Source organism: Papio anubis, chromosome 9 (assembly GCF_008728515.1).
Source record: "Papio anubis isolate 15944 chromosome 9, Panubis1.0, whole genome shotgun sequence".
NCBI classification, from domain to species: Eukaryota; Metazoa; Chordata; class Mammalia; order Primates; family Cercopithecidae; genus Papio; species Papio anubis.
This window is the reverse complement of record NC_044984.1, coordinates 53664577-53683421: the sequence shown is the minus strand read 5'-3', so window position 1 is coordinate 53683421 and position 18845 is coordinate 53664577.

Sequence of the window (18845 nt, the reverse complement as noted above, 5' to 3'; positions counted from 1 at the left end):
CAAGATTGAGGAGTCGGAGCCAGTTCTACCAGTTTCAACAAGTATTTCCTTCTCTCTAAGACCTGCTTCCCTAATATTCAAAATGGGTATTACATCTACCTTACAGGTTATTGAAAAAAGCAAATAAAATTAATAAAAATACATTTTTGAAAGTGTATGGTGGTATATCATCTTTATTGTCTTATCTTTTCTCCTTCTCAAGTAGTCTCAACAATCATATGCTCTTTTCTTTCCCTTCCTTCCTTCCTTTCTTCTTTTCTGCCTTTTGTCCTTCATCCTCCTTCTCTCCCTTTCTCCTTTTCTTCTTCCCTCCTCTCTCTTCTTTTTCCCTCCATCTCTTTCTCCCTTCCTCCTTTTATTCTTTTCTCCAAGACATGTTTTTGATTTTCTACTATGTATCAGCCACTTTGTTCCTAAGTAGAGTATAAAGATGGATAAAACTGATGAAAAGCATGGGCTCTAGGATCGGACTGCCTGAGTACAAATCTTAGCCCTGTCATTCACTGGCATGTGCCCCAGAGTAGTTAGTTAACCCCAATGTGACTCTATTTCTTCTTTAGTAAAATAGAGACAGAAATATTTTTCTGTGCAACAGGCTTAACACAGTGCCTAATACATTGTCAGTCTTCAAAAACAAAGAATGCATAGAGATGTTGAGCAGGGAAATAAACATACAACTAACAAACTCTATTTAGAAATATTGTGAAAGTTTTCACAAAAGAGAAGCCCTTGGGATGGGTTTTGAGAGATAAAGAAGGGCAGCAATAGACTAAAAGTAGCAACATTTGTTCTTAAATTAATAAATTGAGTAAGTGAGAAGATATTTCACTCATTCATTCATACAGATGTTTACTATGTGGGGACCAGACTAGACACTGAGGATATAAAAATGAGTATGTTATTTAGGAAGTATTAATAATGTTTAGGAGTGGTAATGATGTAGTGGTAATGCTATAAAGGATGTGGATGTATATTTATCTTTTAGATGTATATACTAAAAGATGATATAAAAGTGTCTGGGATTTGCCTCAGCACAACCCAGGGTGTGAGGAGCTCAAGCGCATATGAGAGTGTACAGAAGAAACAAGATTGGACAGCAGTTCATGAGCTGCTGCTCCAAATTCATCCTCTATGCTTTTATATGTGTTTTAAATTTTCCTCAGTCATAACTTTTATAAAATGAACATGGAACAGGCTCCCTTTACCGTCAACTGTGGCACATATGCCTTGCAATGTGATGTTTGCATAAGGCCATTTTAAAATAAATAGTGAGTGGGAACCCCAAGGTTAACGAAGGATGTTGAGGTTTTCAGTGACTCTCTATATGGATGTTTTTCTTATTCATCACGTTAGTGGCTCCCTTGATAGGGACCTTGGAATACTTCCTTTCTTAGTGTGAAATAAATGAGAGAAGCAGGTAGAGATCTTGTAACATAATAGTAGGCAGTTTCCTCATTCTGGGAATTATATGGCACTTCCATTGAAGCTTCTGGAATACTAACATTCTTTCAAGAGATACATAATCTATCACTTTTCTGTAGAGGGATTCAAAATTGGAGACACAAAAGTGAATTAGTCATTATGTTGCCTCTCCATAATGAAATAGCTGATGTGCTATTACCTCACATTGCTGTCTCACAGCCTTTATGATTTTACCTGCCTCCTGAATGTCTGTGTTTAATACCTTTCTCCAGATGTCTTAATCTGCATTTAATTCCTGCTTGAATCTAGTTTTATCTTTTGTTCTGATTTCTAAGGTCTTTAGGCCCATTCAGGTAGTTTCTCTCTTCCTATAGTTGCTTGCCAAGCCACCAAATTTAATATCATTAAAATTTTCATTGTTGTACTACTGCCTTTTTTTCCAGATCATTAAATAGAAGCAAATATGTGGGAGAAAAGGTAGATGGGAGCTGTAAATAGCATTCTATTAACTCACTTTAAAAAAAAAAGAAATGTTTTAATTTTAAAAGGTATAAATCTCTGTCTAGATGATGATATAATGATCCATCTGAGATTATTCATATATTGCTTCTTATACCCACCTCTTCTAAAAGAAGTATAAGTTAGGGAATGTTTACCAAAAGTTTCACTAAAATAGATTAAAAGGTAGAATCAAGGCTATAAAATAAGTAGCAGCAAATATTAATGGTGGCTGACTTCATTGCTTTGATGATTAAGCACAAAATTAGACTACCCTAGAGTTGCACAATAATGTTTGACAATCTTCTTTTCTTAGAACTAGTTATCAAAAAAACATTAGTCTTTATATGTGAAAAGATTAAAACTTTTTACCTCTGTAGTTTACTAGACCAGTATCCTAATTAAAATTAGATACTGATGCCAATTTAATTATTGAATCACTTTATTTTGTCATTCTTAAATTCAATTGAGGTAAAATATATATTGAATAGCCTTGGATTCTAGATTGAAAATGATAAAAAGGGAAATTGCATGTTAGTACTAGCTTTGCATATATTACCATATATATAAAATGTAATCAATACAATGAGTACTATAATAAAAAGAATATATAAACTCTTATGGGAACAAGGATTAGAAGAGGTATTAATTCTTCCTTGTGCCTGTAAGTGTGAAGAAGGCAGAAAAGAAGCCATTCCAGCTTCTACCTCGGCTGATGCCATGAGGAGAAAAAGTAGAGCCCCACACAGAGTCCCCAGTTGGTCATCGAGCCATAGCTTTCTGTTCAAGTCACCCCAGCTGAAGGCCCAGTCCTCAGACAGCAGAGACAATCCATCCTCCCCATCTTCCATGCTCTGTGCAAATTCCTCACTCACAATCACTATAACGGAATGGTTGCTGTTTTATCCGTTCATTATCTTATTACATTTTTTGGAGAGAAGAAGGATTGTTATATAATAATAGATAACCAAGAAACTGATCAAGTTCAGGCCTGGATTTCTCTAAGATCTTCCTCATGCCTCTGCCTATGCTTTGTCTCCGTTGGTTTCCACATTACTCTCTACACCGCAGAGGAATTGAAGATGCATCTCTAATTACATAACTTCCTTGGCTAACAGACCTCAAGGTTCCTCATTGTTGTCAGAATGAACTCTAAATCTCTTCATATGACTTCACAGGTCATCTACAATCTCACCCTTTTCTCCATATACCCCCTCAATTGTATAACATATCCCAGCCATACCAACAACCTACAGTTCTGCCAGACATGCCACAGACTTCTCAGCCTGTGAAGGCACCCTTGCTTCTGCCTGAAATATTCTTCGTCCCTTACTCTGGACTTCCCACCTTCCCTTTCATCTGGTTAATTCATATTTATTATTCAGATTTCAGTTGACATATTTAAATACTTTTTCCTTTAGATGTTGCCTCCCCAGAAAAAACACCTGCAAAACCTATGTTGTGAGGATCCCTAAAATCCCCCTGCACCTCAATTGCTCCAAAAATACCATCATCATGGATTTACTCTTCAACTTTTCCCCATCCTACGGCCAAGACTAAATTCTGCTAGTGGTTGACACCCATAAAAGCTGGCATACTTCTACTATTATATCAACTTCTGCCATGTTCTTAGTAAAATGTCTCCGTGGAAGGCCAAGGAATCCAGTTTCCAACCACAATTAACAGATTGTCTCCTATTTTTGGAGGATACTGCTCAAGAGTATTCAAATTTGTGTGGCAACCCTATTTAATGCATATTTATTAGAAACTAGCAATAAGATGGCTAATTCTTTCTGAGTTGTCATGGAGAAAAGATGTCCAAACCTGGACTGAATAAGAAGCTTAGGATCCCTGAGATTCCTTTCATATTCAAAGCTGTCAAGTTGCCTCTTTATGTGAAGGTGGTAACTCAAGATTTCTTCTCAAATCTATAACTGCATGCCACCGAGGAAGAAGAAATGGAGGAAGTGATAGGACAGGATGATGCTTGAAGCAGAAGGTACAGCAGATCACATGACTTTCAGCAGTTCTATGTAACAGGCCTGGACAGAGGTGTCAGGTTCGGTCTGCGCTTGTAGAACCTTAGGAAAAAACACTAAGCAGAATCAGGGAGCATCTCTGAGAAACAGCACCAGTTCATGGCTGGCCTGGATTTGTTTCCTCTTGAATTTCCATTAGCAGAATCTGCAGCTCTCCTCACTAAACACCTAACTACTTTTGTCTGGAGAGGTAAATTCTATACTTTTGTGATTTTTATACTAGGATTTCCAATGAATAAAGCTATAGTTTTCATAGTTAGTCTTTATTTTTCTTATTCTTATGGCCAAAGGTTATTTATATTTTGGTCTTTCTTTGGAACTTTGCATGTTTCCTTTCGGCTAATAAACAAATTTCAGCCTTGTTACCCTTTCCCCACTACCCACAGTTCCTTCAGGTCTATCCCTCCAGTTTCTCTTTAGCTTTTTTTCCCCAGATAACATTTTCAGCTTTGACAAATTTACATGAAGTCCAAGGGCACCCACAGGTATTCCTGGACTCCACTCTGGAAAGGATTGCATTAGGGATCTGGTCTCCTGGCTCCTTGTCATATTGCATTGCAAAACAAGATTACCTGCTGTGACACGGCATGAAGCAAAAGCAGAAAATGCTTCATAAATAAAGAACAAAACTATTGAGAAACTTTGCCATGCCAGTATAAATGAGGAGTAACCAATGAGAATACAATTCTACAGACTGCATTTAGTTGTTTCAGAATTTCTACAAAATGAATTTATTTTTCTTATTATGGTATATCTTTGCGGTTGATGGGTCCTCAGCAGGCAGAGGAATGGTATACATAAACATGTCTCTGCAATCATGTAGAAATGTGAATCATAAAAAGCTACGGCATGCATTCTACTCTACTGTGTCACAAGAATCAACAGTAGAGAAATTTTGTTTGAAATTCCAAAACATCAACTGATCTTCTAGTAAGACACACTAGAATAATCTTAAATAACAGTAGAAATGAACTTTCCAATTTCTTTACAATAGAAATTATTACATTCAATACATTTTTATGAATCCCTGGTTTTATGCTACATGTGCATCTAATAACAATAAATGTTGACCATCTACTACGGGCTAGTATATGAAGTACTTTGAAAAATCTAGAAACATATTAGACATGATCCCTACTTCAAGACCATTAGTTCCTGATTAATCAAACTGTAAAAGAAATTCTCAGGAGAAAAAAAGAAAAAATGTATAAGATTAATGCTGAAGGATAATCAAAGATTAAATATACGAGGGACATGTCTGGAATTACACCCAGAAGGAAATAATTTAAGATTCATACCTCTAAAATTAAACAAATTAAATGATTATCATTTCTGCCATCCTAAAAATATTTGTCAAATGCTTATACTGAGCACAGAGTAAGATTAAGAAAGATAAACAAGAGCTCAAGTTAGACACAAACAGGTAGGAAGGCTGGGGTGTTTCTTTGGTTGAGGTGGTCAGGGAAGTCTCCCTGGAAAGGCATGTGCACTGAGAGCCAGCAGCTGCAAAGGAGCTATGAGAAGTAGGAAAGAGGAAGACAATGACCTGTGCAGCATGCAAACTAGTACAGAGCTCCCTCAATGCCACATTGCTTTTGGTTCCTAACACAAATCATGTGTTTTCACCTCAATGCCCGAAATACACGTTCCCCTCCTTTTGCATACCTTTCATTCATCCTCTTAGTCTACACTCAGATGCCCTTTCCTGTAGGAAGACTTTCCACTTTTCTTAGGCTGCATTTCAGGGCCATTCTTTTCCCCTCGTGACTATCTCTCCAATTTTACATGGCCCATAAGACCATCTCCTCCAGTTAACTATGAATGGTGGGCCTTGAATGGGCTCTTAAAACTGCCTTGAATGGGTTTCTACCCAAGTAGCCTAGCAGAGCTCAATAACTACGGCAGACATTTCAGTGGTACCCAATATCCAGTCTTTAATTCATGCAACAATTATTTATTAAGCATGCACTCTATACTACATATTCTCTCTTCTTCTTTGCTCATTGAATCTTGTTTTTTTTTGAGCAGCAATTTCTGGCCAAAGGATTTTATTTTTAATTAATAAAAAATGCTGAACTAAATCTCCCATCACTGTTGCAGCTAGATGACAGCATTCTGGTGACAATATATTAACAGAAGGCTGCTGGGGATTGGGGGGAAATTTCGCTTTCCTGATATATGAATGTATGGCTCTCTTTCTTCTTTGTGACTTCCTTCTTCTATCCTAGAATACATACATACATGAGGATGAATTATAAGGGGGAAAGCTATACAATCAAGATAAAAGAGGAAATATGTAGGAATCTGAGTCCTTGATTACTTTCTGAATCAGCCATACAAGCCTTATTCTTTTTCATATGAGAAAAATAAAACCCTATTAGCAAAACCATTTTAGTTGGGTTTCTGTTATATACAGCTTAATGCAACCCTACCTGATAAAGAATCTAGGAGCACAGAGTCAGTACGGACAGGAGGCTGGTAGTTACACCCCAGATTTACAAATTATCAGCCAAACAACATTTGGCAAAATATTTAGTTTCTCTACACCTCGGTTTCCTTATTTACAAAATAAGGACAATAATAATAATCAGTTCATAATGTTGTAAGAACTGAATGAGATTACATAAGCCAAGTTTTGTGCACATTGTCTGAAAAACAAGAAACAATCAAAATTAGCTCTTACTATTATTATTCAGTATTTGCTTGTTGAATAAGTGAATGAATAAGTAATTTTTTCTCTTCAGACTCTCTAATGAAGTCATCAACTTTGGGAAAGAAATAAAAGAAATATGTGACAACAGAGACATCAAAATCAATAGATGTTTAAATTAGTGTATTACTGATTTTGCAGAGGACTTTTATTGAAAGTAAACTTTTTATTTTAGAACATCTTTAGGTTTTTTACCAAAAAAAAAAAAAAAAATTCAAAGATAGTGAAGAGAGTTACCATATACCTCATATCCAGTTTCCTCTATTATTAACTTCTTACATTAGTATGGTACATTGTCGAAACCAATATTGATACATTATCATATATTAACTAAAGTGTATTACATTATTTAGATTTTCTTACTTTTTATCTGCTGTCCTTTTTTTTTGTCCCAGCATCCCCTCCAGGATAGCATTATGTTTAGTGATCATGTCTCCTGAGGCTCTTTCTGGCTATAACAGTTTTCCAGACTTTCCTTGTTTTTGATGACCTTGACAGTTTTTAGGAATACTAGTCAGGTATTTTGTATTGATATTAAGTCCTTCAGTTGGGATTTTTCAGATGTTTTTCTCGTGATTAGACTAGGGTGATGTGTTTTGCAGAGGAAGACTGCACAGGTAAAGTACCATTTTCATCACATCTCAAGGGCACATACTATGAAGATGACTTGTCACTACTGATGTTAACCTTGATCACCTGGCTGAGGTGTCAGGTTTATGCACTATGAAGTTACTATTTTACCCTCTTTCCCTACTGCAGTCTTTGGAAGAAATGCACTAGGCACAGCCCAGATTAAGGAGTCAGGAGTTATGCTCCACCTCTGTGAGTTGCCCTAAGAGGTGGGCATCCTGAGTCTATTATGGTTATGATGAGGTTTTTATAATGATTATAATCACTAAAGTTCCAGATCTTTTTCACCAAGACTGGGGGAAAAAAGTAGACTCAAGAAAGGAAAAAGTGGACATTTAACAAGTATTGCTGACTGAATGAATGAATGAATCCATAATACAGCAACTGGAAGTTATTGGTTGGTTCAGTAAAGAATGTCAGAACAAATAATGATCTGAGATGTTTTCTTTTTAGTGCTCCCAAAGGTGACCTTCTAAGAGTTAGAAATAGCCACTGTATTTGAGTCATATGCATCATATTACCAAATGATTTTTAGGGCAGCAAAGCCTATGAGTTAGAACATTGCGTTCTGCCACTAGACACACATGTTCAAATCCAAGGTCCTCCTCTTTGCCACTCAGTGTCTCATCTCTAATACAACAGTAGTATCTACCTCCGGGGAGAGCAGTGAGTATTGAATATGAAAACATTTGGAAAGTCTTTGACAGACTGTCTAGCACCCAGTAATTGCTGGGAAACATAAATTTGATCCTTTTTGCATATACTATATTTACAGGTTTTTATATTTCAAAAATTAAAATGTAAAAGGTCTAGCAAGAGGGGATATCTTAAGCCTATGCAGCTTTTTAGAAAAACAATTAGAAATTAAAATATACTTTAAAGAATGACGAGCATCTTAAAAGCAAGTAATTTGTTTGTTTTTTGTTTTGTTTTGCTTTGTTTTCCCTATGGAAACAGCTTATTTTAATGCTGAGGATAAATGGCATAATTTGTGTTTGAACTGTTTCTTTCCTAATTGTTTTTCCTCTTTAGCTTTTTTATGCCTTACCTTGTGCAGAACTTTCCTATTGGGTCACTAGTGAGTAAGACCTTTGAATAGACAGCCAGTATATTCACTGGTACACTTTATTCATTTCAAAGTGTTGCTTTTCTCACTTTGCTCCTTTGCACCTAAAGTATTTTAAATTTGATTGCCTGGGAACTACCCTCAAATAGTAGATCCAGTATGGGAAACTGGACTTGTTTAACTTTTGCCATTAAGAACACTATAAAAATGGAGCAAGCAAAAGGTTTCTTTCTTCTAAAAACAGCATTCTCCTGGAGTCAGATAGGTGTTAAATATTTATCATGCCCTCTCACTTACACTTACAACTTCAACTTCACATTCAGCTTCATCGTAAATCATAAAAAGTCCTAACTTTCTGGGCTAAGATTCATTTATGAAGGAAGCTTAAAGAGTTCTACCACCAGATGCTAAAGAAAAATAGGTCATTGTTTGTTATTGAGTACTAGTTGGAAGACCCAGAGGGAAAATTTGGCAGGAATTAGTGCGTTTTCCAAGGTTCCCATAGACAGCTGGAGATAGCGCTGACTCATCATTGGGATCAGAACACAAGGTTTCAAGACCTCCCCGCAAGGCCTTACTCAACAAATGCTTTTTGTGGATATAGAGTGGGCCGAAGGAGAGAATTTACTGCTTCATGTCTGAGTTATAATCAATTCAGGGATTATCAAATAAAAAAGGATACTAAAGAAAAAATGGTATCAATAGATCATCTCTCTCTATTCACAGTCTTTTCAATTTGATCCTCCACCACCTTCTAACACACGACACATGCGAAGATTCATTAATATTTAATACTATGAAGGCCCCAAAAATATGTGATAAAAAAATCTTTGAAGCATGCCTAATCTCCCATGCTCTGACCTCCACACACAGCATGTGTTTTTGTGCCCAGAGAAGCACCTTACTTAAGGTGTTTTTTCTCTAATCCAAAGCTATAATGTGGAGACTCTAAACCTAACTGCATTTTAAAAGAATGTATAAATGAATCCTGTAGTTCATTTTGTGGTTCAATCTAAAATTATTGTCATCAACACAATTAGGGCACACAGAAATCTAAAACTCAAGAAATTAATATTGGTACACAGAAAGCCTCAGGATTCATTATTTGTACGTAATGGGAAAGAACTATTTTAGATTATGGTTCTCCTCTCCTAACGCAAAGCCAGCATTCGTACTCTCTCCATCATTCAAATGCAATTCCCATTCACACACAGACATACCACATACAACACAAACACACACACATACACACACACCTGCAACACTTAAGAGATGATTTATCATACTCTATTTGTGCAATAAGAACTTGAGCTAGTTTTCAGACTATATTAGAAACATGTAAACCTTCTTTGAAAATATGGTTGATGAAGACTCCATGGAAAATCTGACTTTGAACAAATGCAGTGAGAAGTCCCGAGAATCTTCTGCAATATTTATTAAAAGCCTTGCCCAGGGAAACAACTACTGCATGCCAACCACGTGGGGCATAATTGATAAGGGGTGTAAGAGAAGCAGAATAAGACGTGCCAAACCGATGGTGAAAAAAGAGAGTGCAGACCAAATCAAGGATATTTTTTCTCTGATTAGTTCTGGCTAAGGGTATCATCAATTCCTTTTTGAGAAGTTATTAGGAGTTAACACACAATCTATACTGTACATGTTTTATAAATTATAGCATGGTCTTATAAGGAATCAATGAAGTTTATGCAGGTAGACAAATAGACACATAAGTCTAACTAATCATTCCCATCAAGATTCTAGTGGCTGAAACATATTTGTTGCTCTTTAGATGTACACATTAGGTTACCTACATATCACAGTAAAAAGGACATTACTAATCCACCTTCAAAGCCACAAAGATAATTGGGTTTGCTGGCCAATGGCAGCAATCATCAGTGCTATATTAATTTCCTATAGATTATAGGAGGCCAAATGAGGAAATGGAATAGAAGGGATAGAATTTGAATGATCAGTGTCACTGTTGGTTTACAACCGTCTCATGTGTGTAGTTGAATAATAAGAAGAAAAGTATGAACATTGTTTTCACTTGCCACAGTCAACTCATAAACTCAAGTGAGTTTCTCAACCCCAGGCATTGCAGACAGAAGGGGGCATTGCAGCTCTATAAAATATACTGTGGATTTTTTTTTTTTTTTTTTTTAATTTAGGTGTACTGAACTACCACCAACTACAAATTTGTGAAGGTCTGTGGTTTAACTCCAATCATAATAAAAATATGGAACTCTATATTCTACAGAATGAATTGAGTGACAGCAGACAGACACAAGAGCTATAGTTAAGACACTTTTCTGAAAAAAAAAAAAAAAGTAAGATGATAGCCAAGAGACCTTTGGCAACTTAAATTTGATTTGGTAATAAACTCCACCTTTTCTATATATTTGGTACCAGTGCTATCTGCTCTTCTGAAACGTAAAGGCAACATTTCTGCCTTGGGCAATTTGAAACCATAATGAATTCATTTTATTCTTCTTGGATATTATTCACTGGGGTGAGAGTTGCAAGAGAGGAGAACAAGAGTAAAATACCCTTAGACAGGCAGTTTCAATGATGTGGTTCCAACAATGATCATGCCAGATGTCTCATGGCAAGTCCTATTATTGTGATACTTCCTGTCCAATAAGAAGTTTGGAAAGTCAATAGGTGCCCTGAAACTATTGCTTCCAAAGCTCAACTTAGAGTTCCTCAATCTCTTTCTGACCCTTGGTTTAGCAGTTTAATCAAATGTATCAGAACAGACAGCTGTGGTTCCCTTTTCATTCTGAAAATAATGAGACCAAGAGACTGTGAGTCTCTCCCACAGACAAGACACCTCCTTCATTGACAGACATCTCCTTCCAGCTGCTTTTAACAATTTGAAATTGATTGGATATGCAGCCTTTGAGGGATAATAGCCCCTCTTAACATTTTGAGAGGTACACAACTTGAAATGTTTCATCATATTTCATTTCAGTGTTTCACACTGCTCTTCATTTAACTATCCAGGAAATGTAAACAGGACACTGCTTCACACTCCTGAGAGCCTGTAACCTTAAAACTTGTTTGCATGACCCTCATTGAGTAGCCTAATTAATCATCTGTGAGTGGCAGATTACATAAAGTCACATTAGTCAGTTAAGTACGCATTGCCTGTATCAGCAAATACTCTGCAAATATATTTTTTGGAGGTGGTGAAGGTGGCTGTCTTTAATGTTTAAGGTGAAGGTGGCTCTTTAATGTTTAAATATTTAGCATTTATGTTTTATTTGACTGCTAAAATTTCTAATTTCCCATGAGCAGAAGTACACATATAAAATGGTACCTGAAGAACAATTGAAATCAGAATCGTGTCCTAATTATAACAAATTTCTGAAAGGCAAAAAGTATTAGCTTAGTTGTTTTTTTTTTTCTAAGGCAATACTAGAATCCATGTTCATCATTCAGACATCCATAATCATCAGTGGATCTTACTTGGCTACCTACCAAGAAGTATTCTTTGTGCATTACAAACTCTTTAGACGAGGTTTCCTAAGGGCTGCCTGTAATTCAAGAATATTTAATTTTGGGTTTCAGTTGCTGCAGTGTCATTATAATGCCCAGTCTCCTCTCTCTCTTACTGCCTTGTATTTATTCCTAACTACATCACGAAGATTAACTGGATAATTGTTTTTACATTCTCCCTGGATTCTTCAGGATTAGATTCCATAGAAAGGGAACCCATTAAACCTTTCGAGTGCAAAAGCACAAAGAAGCAAGCAAATAACCATCAGCCCTCCCACCACCCCCAGATCCCTGCCGGTAATTTTATAATATGCGTTCAGCACATGTACATCAGACAACAGGAGCTTCATGGAAGAAAAGCAGAATATCACTCTTATTCTGATAATTAGACAAAAGGAGAGAGAAAATGGCTACACTAGCATACATGCCCCAGATGAGAACTATTTTAAAAACTTAAAAAAAAAAAACTTCCAAGTGTACATTTATTTCTGACTTTTTAGAAAGGTTCTAGCTATATGAGATCTGGAATCAAAACCTGATGTGACCTACATAAAAGAAACGCTCTCATTCCCTAATTAAACCAAGCTGTGGCTGCAGGCTCTGCAAATAGCTGCCAAAAAATCATCCAATCAATCTTTCGACTGTCCTCCAGGAATGTAGCGAGGAGGGTGGAGAGGCCGAAGATGGCCGCGAGGATGAGGAGGCCGGTGAATGTCCTCGTTCACAGTGAGGGTCCTGCATTTCCAGCACATAATACCGAGTACAGTACACGGAGCAGAGAAGCAAGGGGACCAGCAGGGGCTGAGCAGAAAAACAGACTAAATGTTTTAACAGCTGCTCTTTTTTTCTTTACCTCTTTGGCCCAAGGATCTGATTTCCTTCTGAAGGGGTGGGCTTTCTATGGGCCGCGGACTCTGCTCAGCAGGCCTGTTTACTCTGAGAAGCCGAGTTCTGGTTCCCTCTTCGACAAGAGCTTGCTTTTGAGGAGAAAAAAGGAGTGGTTAAAAAAAGGTAGGGGGGGGGGGATTTTTTACAGCGTTCATATTAAGGCATAACCAGTCACAGAAACTGCAGTTCATCTGAATTTTAAGCAGAGACTGGTAACAAATGAAGAAAAAATCTCCCATTCTTCCTTCTGCATGTTTAACAGGAAAACTGTTCTTCAGAAAAGATGGAATGTCATTCCCATGTAACTTCCTCTTCTATTTCAGAGTTCTTCGATGATGCAGAGGGTATGTTAATTGAGAAGGATTAGAAAAATAATGCAGTTGCGAAAACTTGGAGGCAAATAACATACAGAGAAGCAGTAAAACAAATGGCAAGGGTGCTTTCTATAAGCCAAACCTCTGGGGCTGCCAATATCAGATAAAGGGCAAAAACTCTATTTGAAAAGAGCAGTTATTTATTTTCTTTGCTGAAACTTCCTTCGTTTTGCTATAGAGTATTTCACCACACAAAACATTTGATGATAGATGTTGTCTTTCTCTTTGGCTCACTGCATAATGGCCATTCATTTAAACATGTACTTGCACTGGTAACACATAGGGTGGTTTATTTCATGAGAAGCGTATATTATCATTGTGTGAAATTTGAATAATCAAATGTAAATCATAATTGCAGCCACTACTCAATTATTCCAGCGAATGTTGGAAAACCAGACAAAAGTTACCTCCTACTGCATCCTTGTCAGACTTTATTTCAGTTTGTATTTACTGAATCCATTTATTTCTGCAGCACCTCAGCTCACTCTCACCAGCTGCAGGTCAGGCTGCTAAATTCTTCACTGTTTCATACTCATCCCACGTCTCTTCTCTACTTACCCCTCATCCCTTTCCTCTTGAGTTTCTAAGCTTCTAGCCTTCTGAGCATTACCACTCTAGGCTCAGTTTTGCAAAGAAGCCTCCTCCTTATTATCCTCCGGCCACTCCCAGTTCTAAAACATTGTATCCCTATATTCTGCACCATCAGCATTTATGTTAGATTTCATTCTCTCTCAAATTGTCCTGTATTTGGCTTCATGCATCATATTTCCTCAACTAGACTGCAAACACCTTGTCAAAAGAAACAATATTCAGATTTCTATCTGAAAAGTTGAAAAGTCCTTTAGCATGGTACAGTTTCTTAGTTCCCTAGAAGTTGTGTCAGTTTTGACACTGAAAGTCCTATGTCCCAGACAACTCTTTCATCTCAGCTGGGCTGGTTGGTAACCCTATCCACTAAGCGTAAATGAAAGATTCAGTAAAAACAAAAAGCAAAAAACCTGTGACTGACTGTAGAAACATTAAATAATTATAATGTTTTCAATATTTTTATACTTTAAATGGAAAAACTAAATGTCATCATCAAGTGAATTAAAATAAGATAGAGAAACCTAATCAGTATATACTATTTACAGAGATCTATTACACACGAAATATAGAAACAAGAGGAAGACAAAGGCATGGTTAATATAAGCTATTGAGGAAGATGGAGTACTGGTTTGTACTAATCTCAGAATTCTGTCCTCTCCTCTATTTATTCTACTTCTCTACTAGCCATGCAAACAGTGAGAATGAAGAGATGATTAACCTCCAGACTCCCCTGGCTGGAATAAGAATAACTAAATTACCTATACTCTTGGGCCATGAACACATTATCCTGCATCTCAACAATTTGCCTTTGATTTTTCTTCTGCTGCCTTAATCTTAGTGTTGTGTTGCTGTGAGCTTGCTGGGTGTACTTTAGTCCCCATGGCCTGTTAAGGGATTTTATAACAGCTTTCAAGACACGAGAATTTTTTTTCGTAGTATTCCTCTAGGAAGTCACTTGAGCTTGGTGGACTTGATTAATTTTTCTAGTTATATAATTAATAATAATCATATTACCATCCTACCCATGGCAATGTTTTATCACTTCAACAGTACAATGAATTTGCTAATTATTAATAATATTATATATAATAATAATATATAATAATTAATTAATATATTCACAAAATTATTCCTGAGTGTTTCCTTTTCAAGAAAGTTTCCTAGCCCTCTGGAAGGTGTAGTGGGAGATGAGCAGGTACAGACAAAGATGAGAAAGGCCCTGCCCCTGCCCTTAAGGGGCTTGTAATCAGGTGGAGGAGGTGGATGCAAACACCATCATGGAATGGATCTGAAGACAGAATGGAAAGATTACAGTGAAGGTATGACAAGGATTATGAGTAGGGAGTTTCAGATCAATTTTGACTGAAAATCTCAAGAAAATATAAGAGAAGAGCTGATCAGAAACTTAAAAACATGCATTTGTGACAAAGAGAACCCCATGAATATATAGATGAATAAAGCCACAGAAGCAGTGGAATGGAAGATACATGTATACAGTGACAGTAGGCAGGGAAGGGAGGTAAAGATGTGTGAGGGACATAGGGAGACCACAGTGAGAGAGAACTGGAAAGGTGGGTCAGGTCTAGAATCAGGGGGTCAGAAAACTGACTGATGTTAATTGAGCTTTCCCTAGGGGCCAGACACTATACTAGGTGATTTTCAGAAGTTATTTCATGTAATGCTTATTTCAACCTTGAGATAGTTATTGTTATCTTTATTTTATAAACAACAAAACAGGCTTAGAGAAAAAAAATAATATACTCACATTCTCAGAGCTAAAAGCCACAAAGCCAGGATCCAACCCTAGATCTGTTTATCTACAAACTCAAGTGAGTTGAACTCTTTCCATTTTTCCACATGATTTGGATTTTATTACATATACAAAGGCGTTATTAAAGATTCATGAATAAGGAAAGTAAAGGACCAAGAGAGATATCTGGATTAATTGTATGAATGTATTGGCAGGTTCAGAGATTAAGATGAAGAGACAAAAGGCCATGAAGATTAGCACCAGGCTAGACTCACTGAGAAAAGCAAAACATTGGAGAGAGATTTCAAAAGTAAATCCTAAGTTTAAGACATAGTAGATCCATTTGGTTTATTGGTCACATGTCACAGATGATTTTAAGGAACAGTGCCTGTGAGAACATTGGTGTCATCTATCAAAGTCATAGTCTATCTGCCTTCCTAGAATATGGAAAATGGGGATTAACCTTTCTCCTTGACACATTTGTAGATTGTTTTAAGTACACAAATCAGTATTAGGAAAATTACTTTGTTTCTGTTAAACAGTACAGCAGTGCCTCTCAATTCAATAGTCATGGGTATTTATTTTGTGCAAGACTACTAATTCAAGTGAGTCTCATTCACAGTGAACAGTATTTTGGGTTTTACCAGTTTTATAGATGGGTTTAATCCAGTCTGCACCTGCATAGCTAATGAAATGCCTGGTTTACATAGAGGAAGGTAGAATTCATGACAATGGATTCAAGATCAAGTTGTGATTCAAAGAGCAAAAACGTGGTATGGCTTCCTATCTATTTTGAACATGTTACTGAGATAAATTGATTTTTGGCTGGAAGTGGTGGCTCACGCCTGCAATCCCAACACATTGGGAGACTGAGGCAGGCAGATCACTTGAGGTCAGGAGTTCGAGACCAAACTGGCCAACATGGTGAAACCCTGTCTCTGCTAAACATACAAATAATTAGCTGGGCATGGTGGCGGGTGCCTGTAATCCCAGCTACTCGGGAGGCTGAGGCATGAGAATCGCTTGAACCCAGGAGGTGGAGGTTGCAGTGAGCTGAGATCACGCCACTGTACTGGGCAACAGAGCGAGACTCCATCTCAAAAATAAATAAATAAATAAATAAATTGATTTTTAATATTGCCAAAAGCTGATGAAATCTACAATATAATAGGATAAATTCTTTAAAATTTTTAGCATATTGGAAGGTTCTAAAAGAATAGTAGAAACACAATTAATTGAATAAACTAATTGTTGAAAGAAGTGTCTTAATATTAAGAACTCTTTATCCATTAGTAGAAACTTGTCAGAATAGCTTGGATCAGTACTGTGGCTCAAAAATAGATCGGATAAAGTAGTAGAAATACTCATAGTATCTGTGCCATTGGACAAAGAGTAGATGGCTGGAGTGGTCTCCAGTGCATGCCTGCTCTTCTCTATTACCATGTAATGTTTACCTGTAGAAAGAATGGTCTCTTCCAAGCCTAACGATGATGATAGTGATGATAACCCTAATTTATTAAACACCAATTACACACTAGGTACTATGGTACTATACTAGCTACATCACATATGTTTTCTCATCTTATCTTTAAAATGATCCTCCAATGAAGACACACTCACTCCTTATATAGAGTAAGAACTTAAGTTGCGGAAGTTTCAAAAACTTGCCCAATGTCACTTGGCACAAAAAGTGGCATATCTGGAATTGAAATACAGGCTTATCATACTCTAAAGCATGAAATCCTTGTTGTGCTCCAGGTAGACTGTCAGTCCTAGCTGCATATTATAATCACCTGGGAAGCTTTCACAAAATTTCAGTGCCCAAGCCTCTCTGCTAGAGATTGATTTAATTTGTTTGGGGTGGACCCACGTGTAAACATTTTTTAAAAATCTCCCCAGGTAATGGCAGCCAGTGCTGACAGTCACAGTTGTGTATCATGCTAGCAATCAAAGTGTTGTGAGTCTTTAGGAATATGATTTGAAGAGGAAATAATAACCTTCTTGTGTCCATTCTTTACGCTTTCGTCCACCTCTCAAATGCACACCCCAGTTTCAGGTTACTGAACAATAAAAACTTTTAATTATTCAGTTTAGTTAAATAACCTAAAAGGTCACAGATAATATTCAAGCTAGATCTTGGTTCCCAGAGAGAAGGTCAAGGTACTAGGCATCAGGTATTTATTAGTGCATCGTCACATTTTTCAACATAGAATTCCAGGCAAACATAATTCTGTTTTTAGGAAAATCATGACAGTTAGTGTCTATGTGTCATTTTTAAAAACTCTTTAACGCATAAAATGTGTCTTAGTATGTCTGAGTCGTCACTCAGACTTCCCATTCAAGAGGTGCAAAACCATGAACAAAAGAACAAGGGGGAGGTAGAGGAGAATGATCAAGTGAAGAAGACTAATAGGCAGATCAGAACGACAGCAGCAAGTGGCTGGTGAAACACTCACGACCCCAGGGTTCCAGGAAGATTTGACCGCACATTTTGGTACCAATGTTATGGTGAATTTTTCTCCTGTTCTAGAAGGAGAATAACTTCTAATGAATATACCATTCTTAGTATTTGTTTTTATAACTTTATTTTTCTTCGGTGTTGGAGACACTCATATCCTTTATTTGCCTTACTTTTTCTTCAGTCCTTTTCTCTTTTTTCCTTCCTCTTTAAATCTAAACCACAAACATGCCCTGTTCAAACCTGCGCATTTTCAAGAACACAGACACACTCAAGCTGATGAAGAAATCGAGAGACAGGGCTAGGAATGATTTCTTAAGACTTCACTAGGTGCCTGGTTCTTTCTTCTCTACAGCCGTTTCACTGTCAAGTAAAAGAGGAACCCCAAAATGATGACCTCTTCCCCAGCCTTCTGACAGTCAGACTAGGTGGCAAAGACAGTGATGCACCCCAGAAACCCCCTGGGGTTCTAGGACCACGACAACCCTTCTCCTCCCCCCGGGACTTTCTTTATCCAGAAGAGAACCAGACATTTTAGTCGTGCAACTCAGATTTTACATAGAACTGCTTAAGAGAACAGAAACCGGAAATCAGAAACATGGAGTTTGGAGAAAGAATTCAATAATTGAATTCAGGCTGCTAATTTATCGCTATATACTTGAGAAAATTTTATTTAAATTCTCAAAGCCTCATTTTCCTTATCAGTGAATAGGAATGAAAACATACCATGCTTATATGGGTTCATATGAAGATTCAAAGAGATATGTCTATAAAAGCCTGAGTATACTCCCTGTTCATTTGTACAAAACATATTTATTAAAAACCTAACTGAGCCAATCATGATTGGAGGTGCTTAGGATTTATCACTGGATAAAACAGACAAAACTCCTTCCCCTCGTAGTGCTTACATTCTAGTATAGGGAG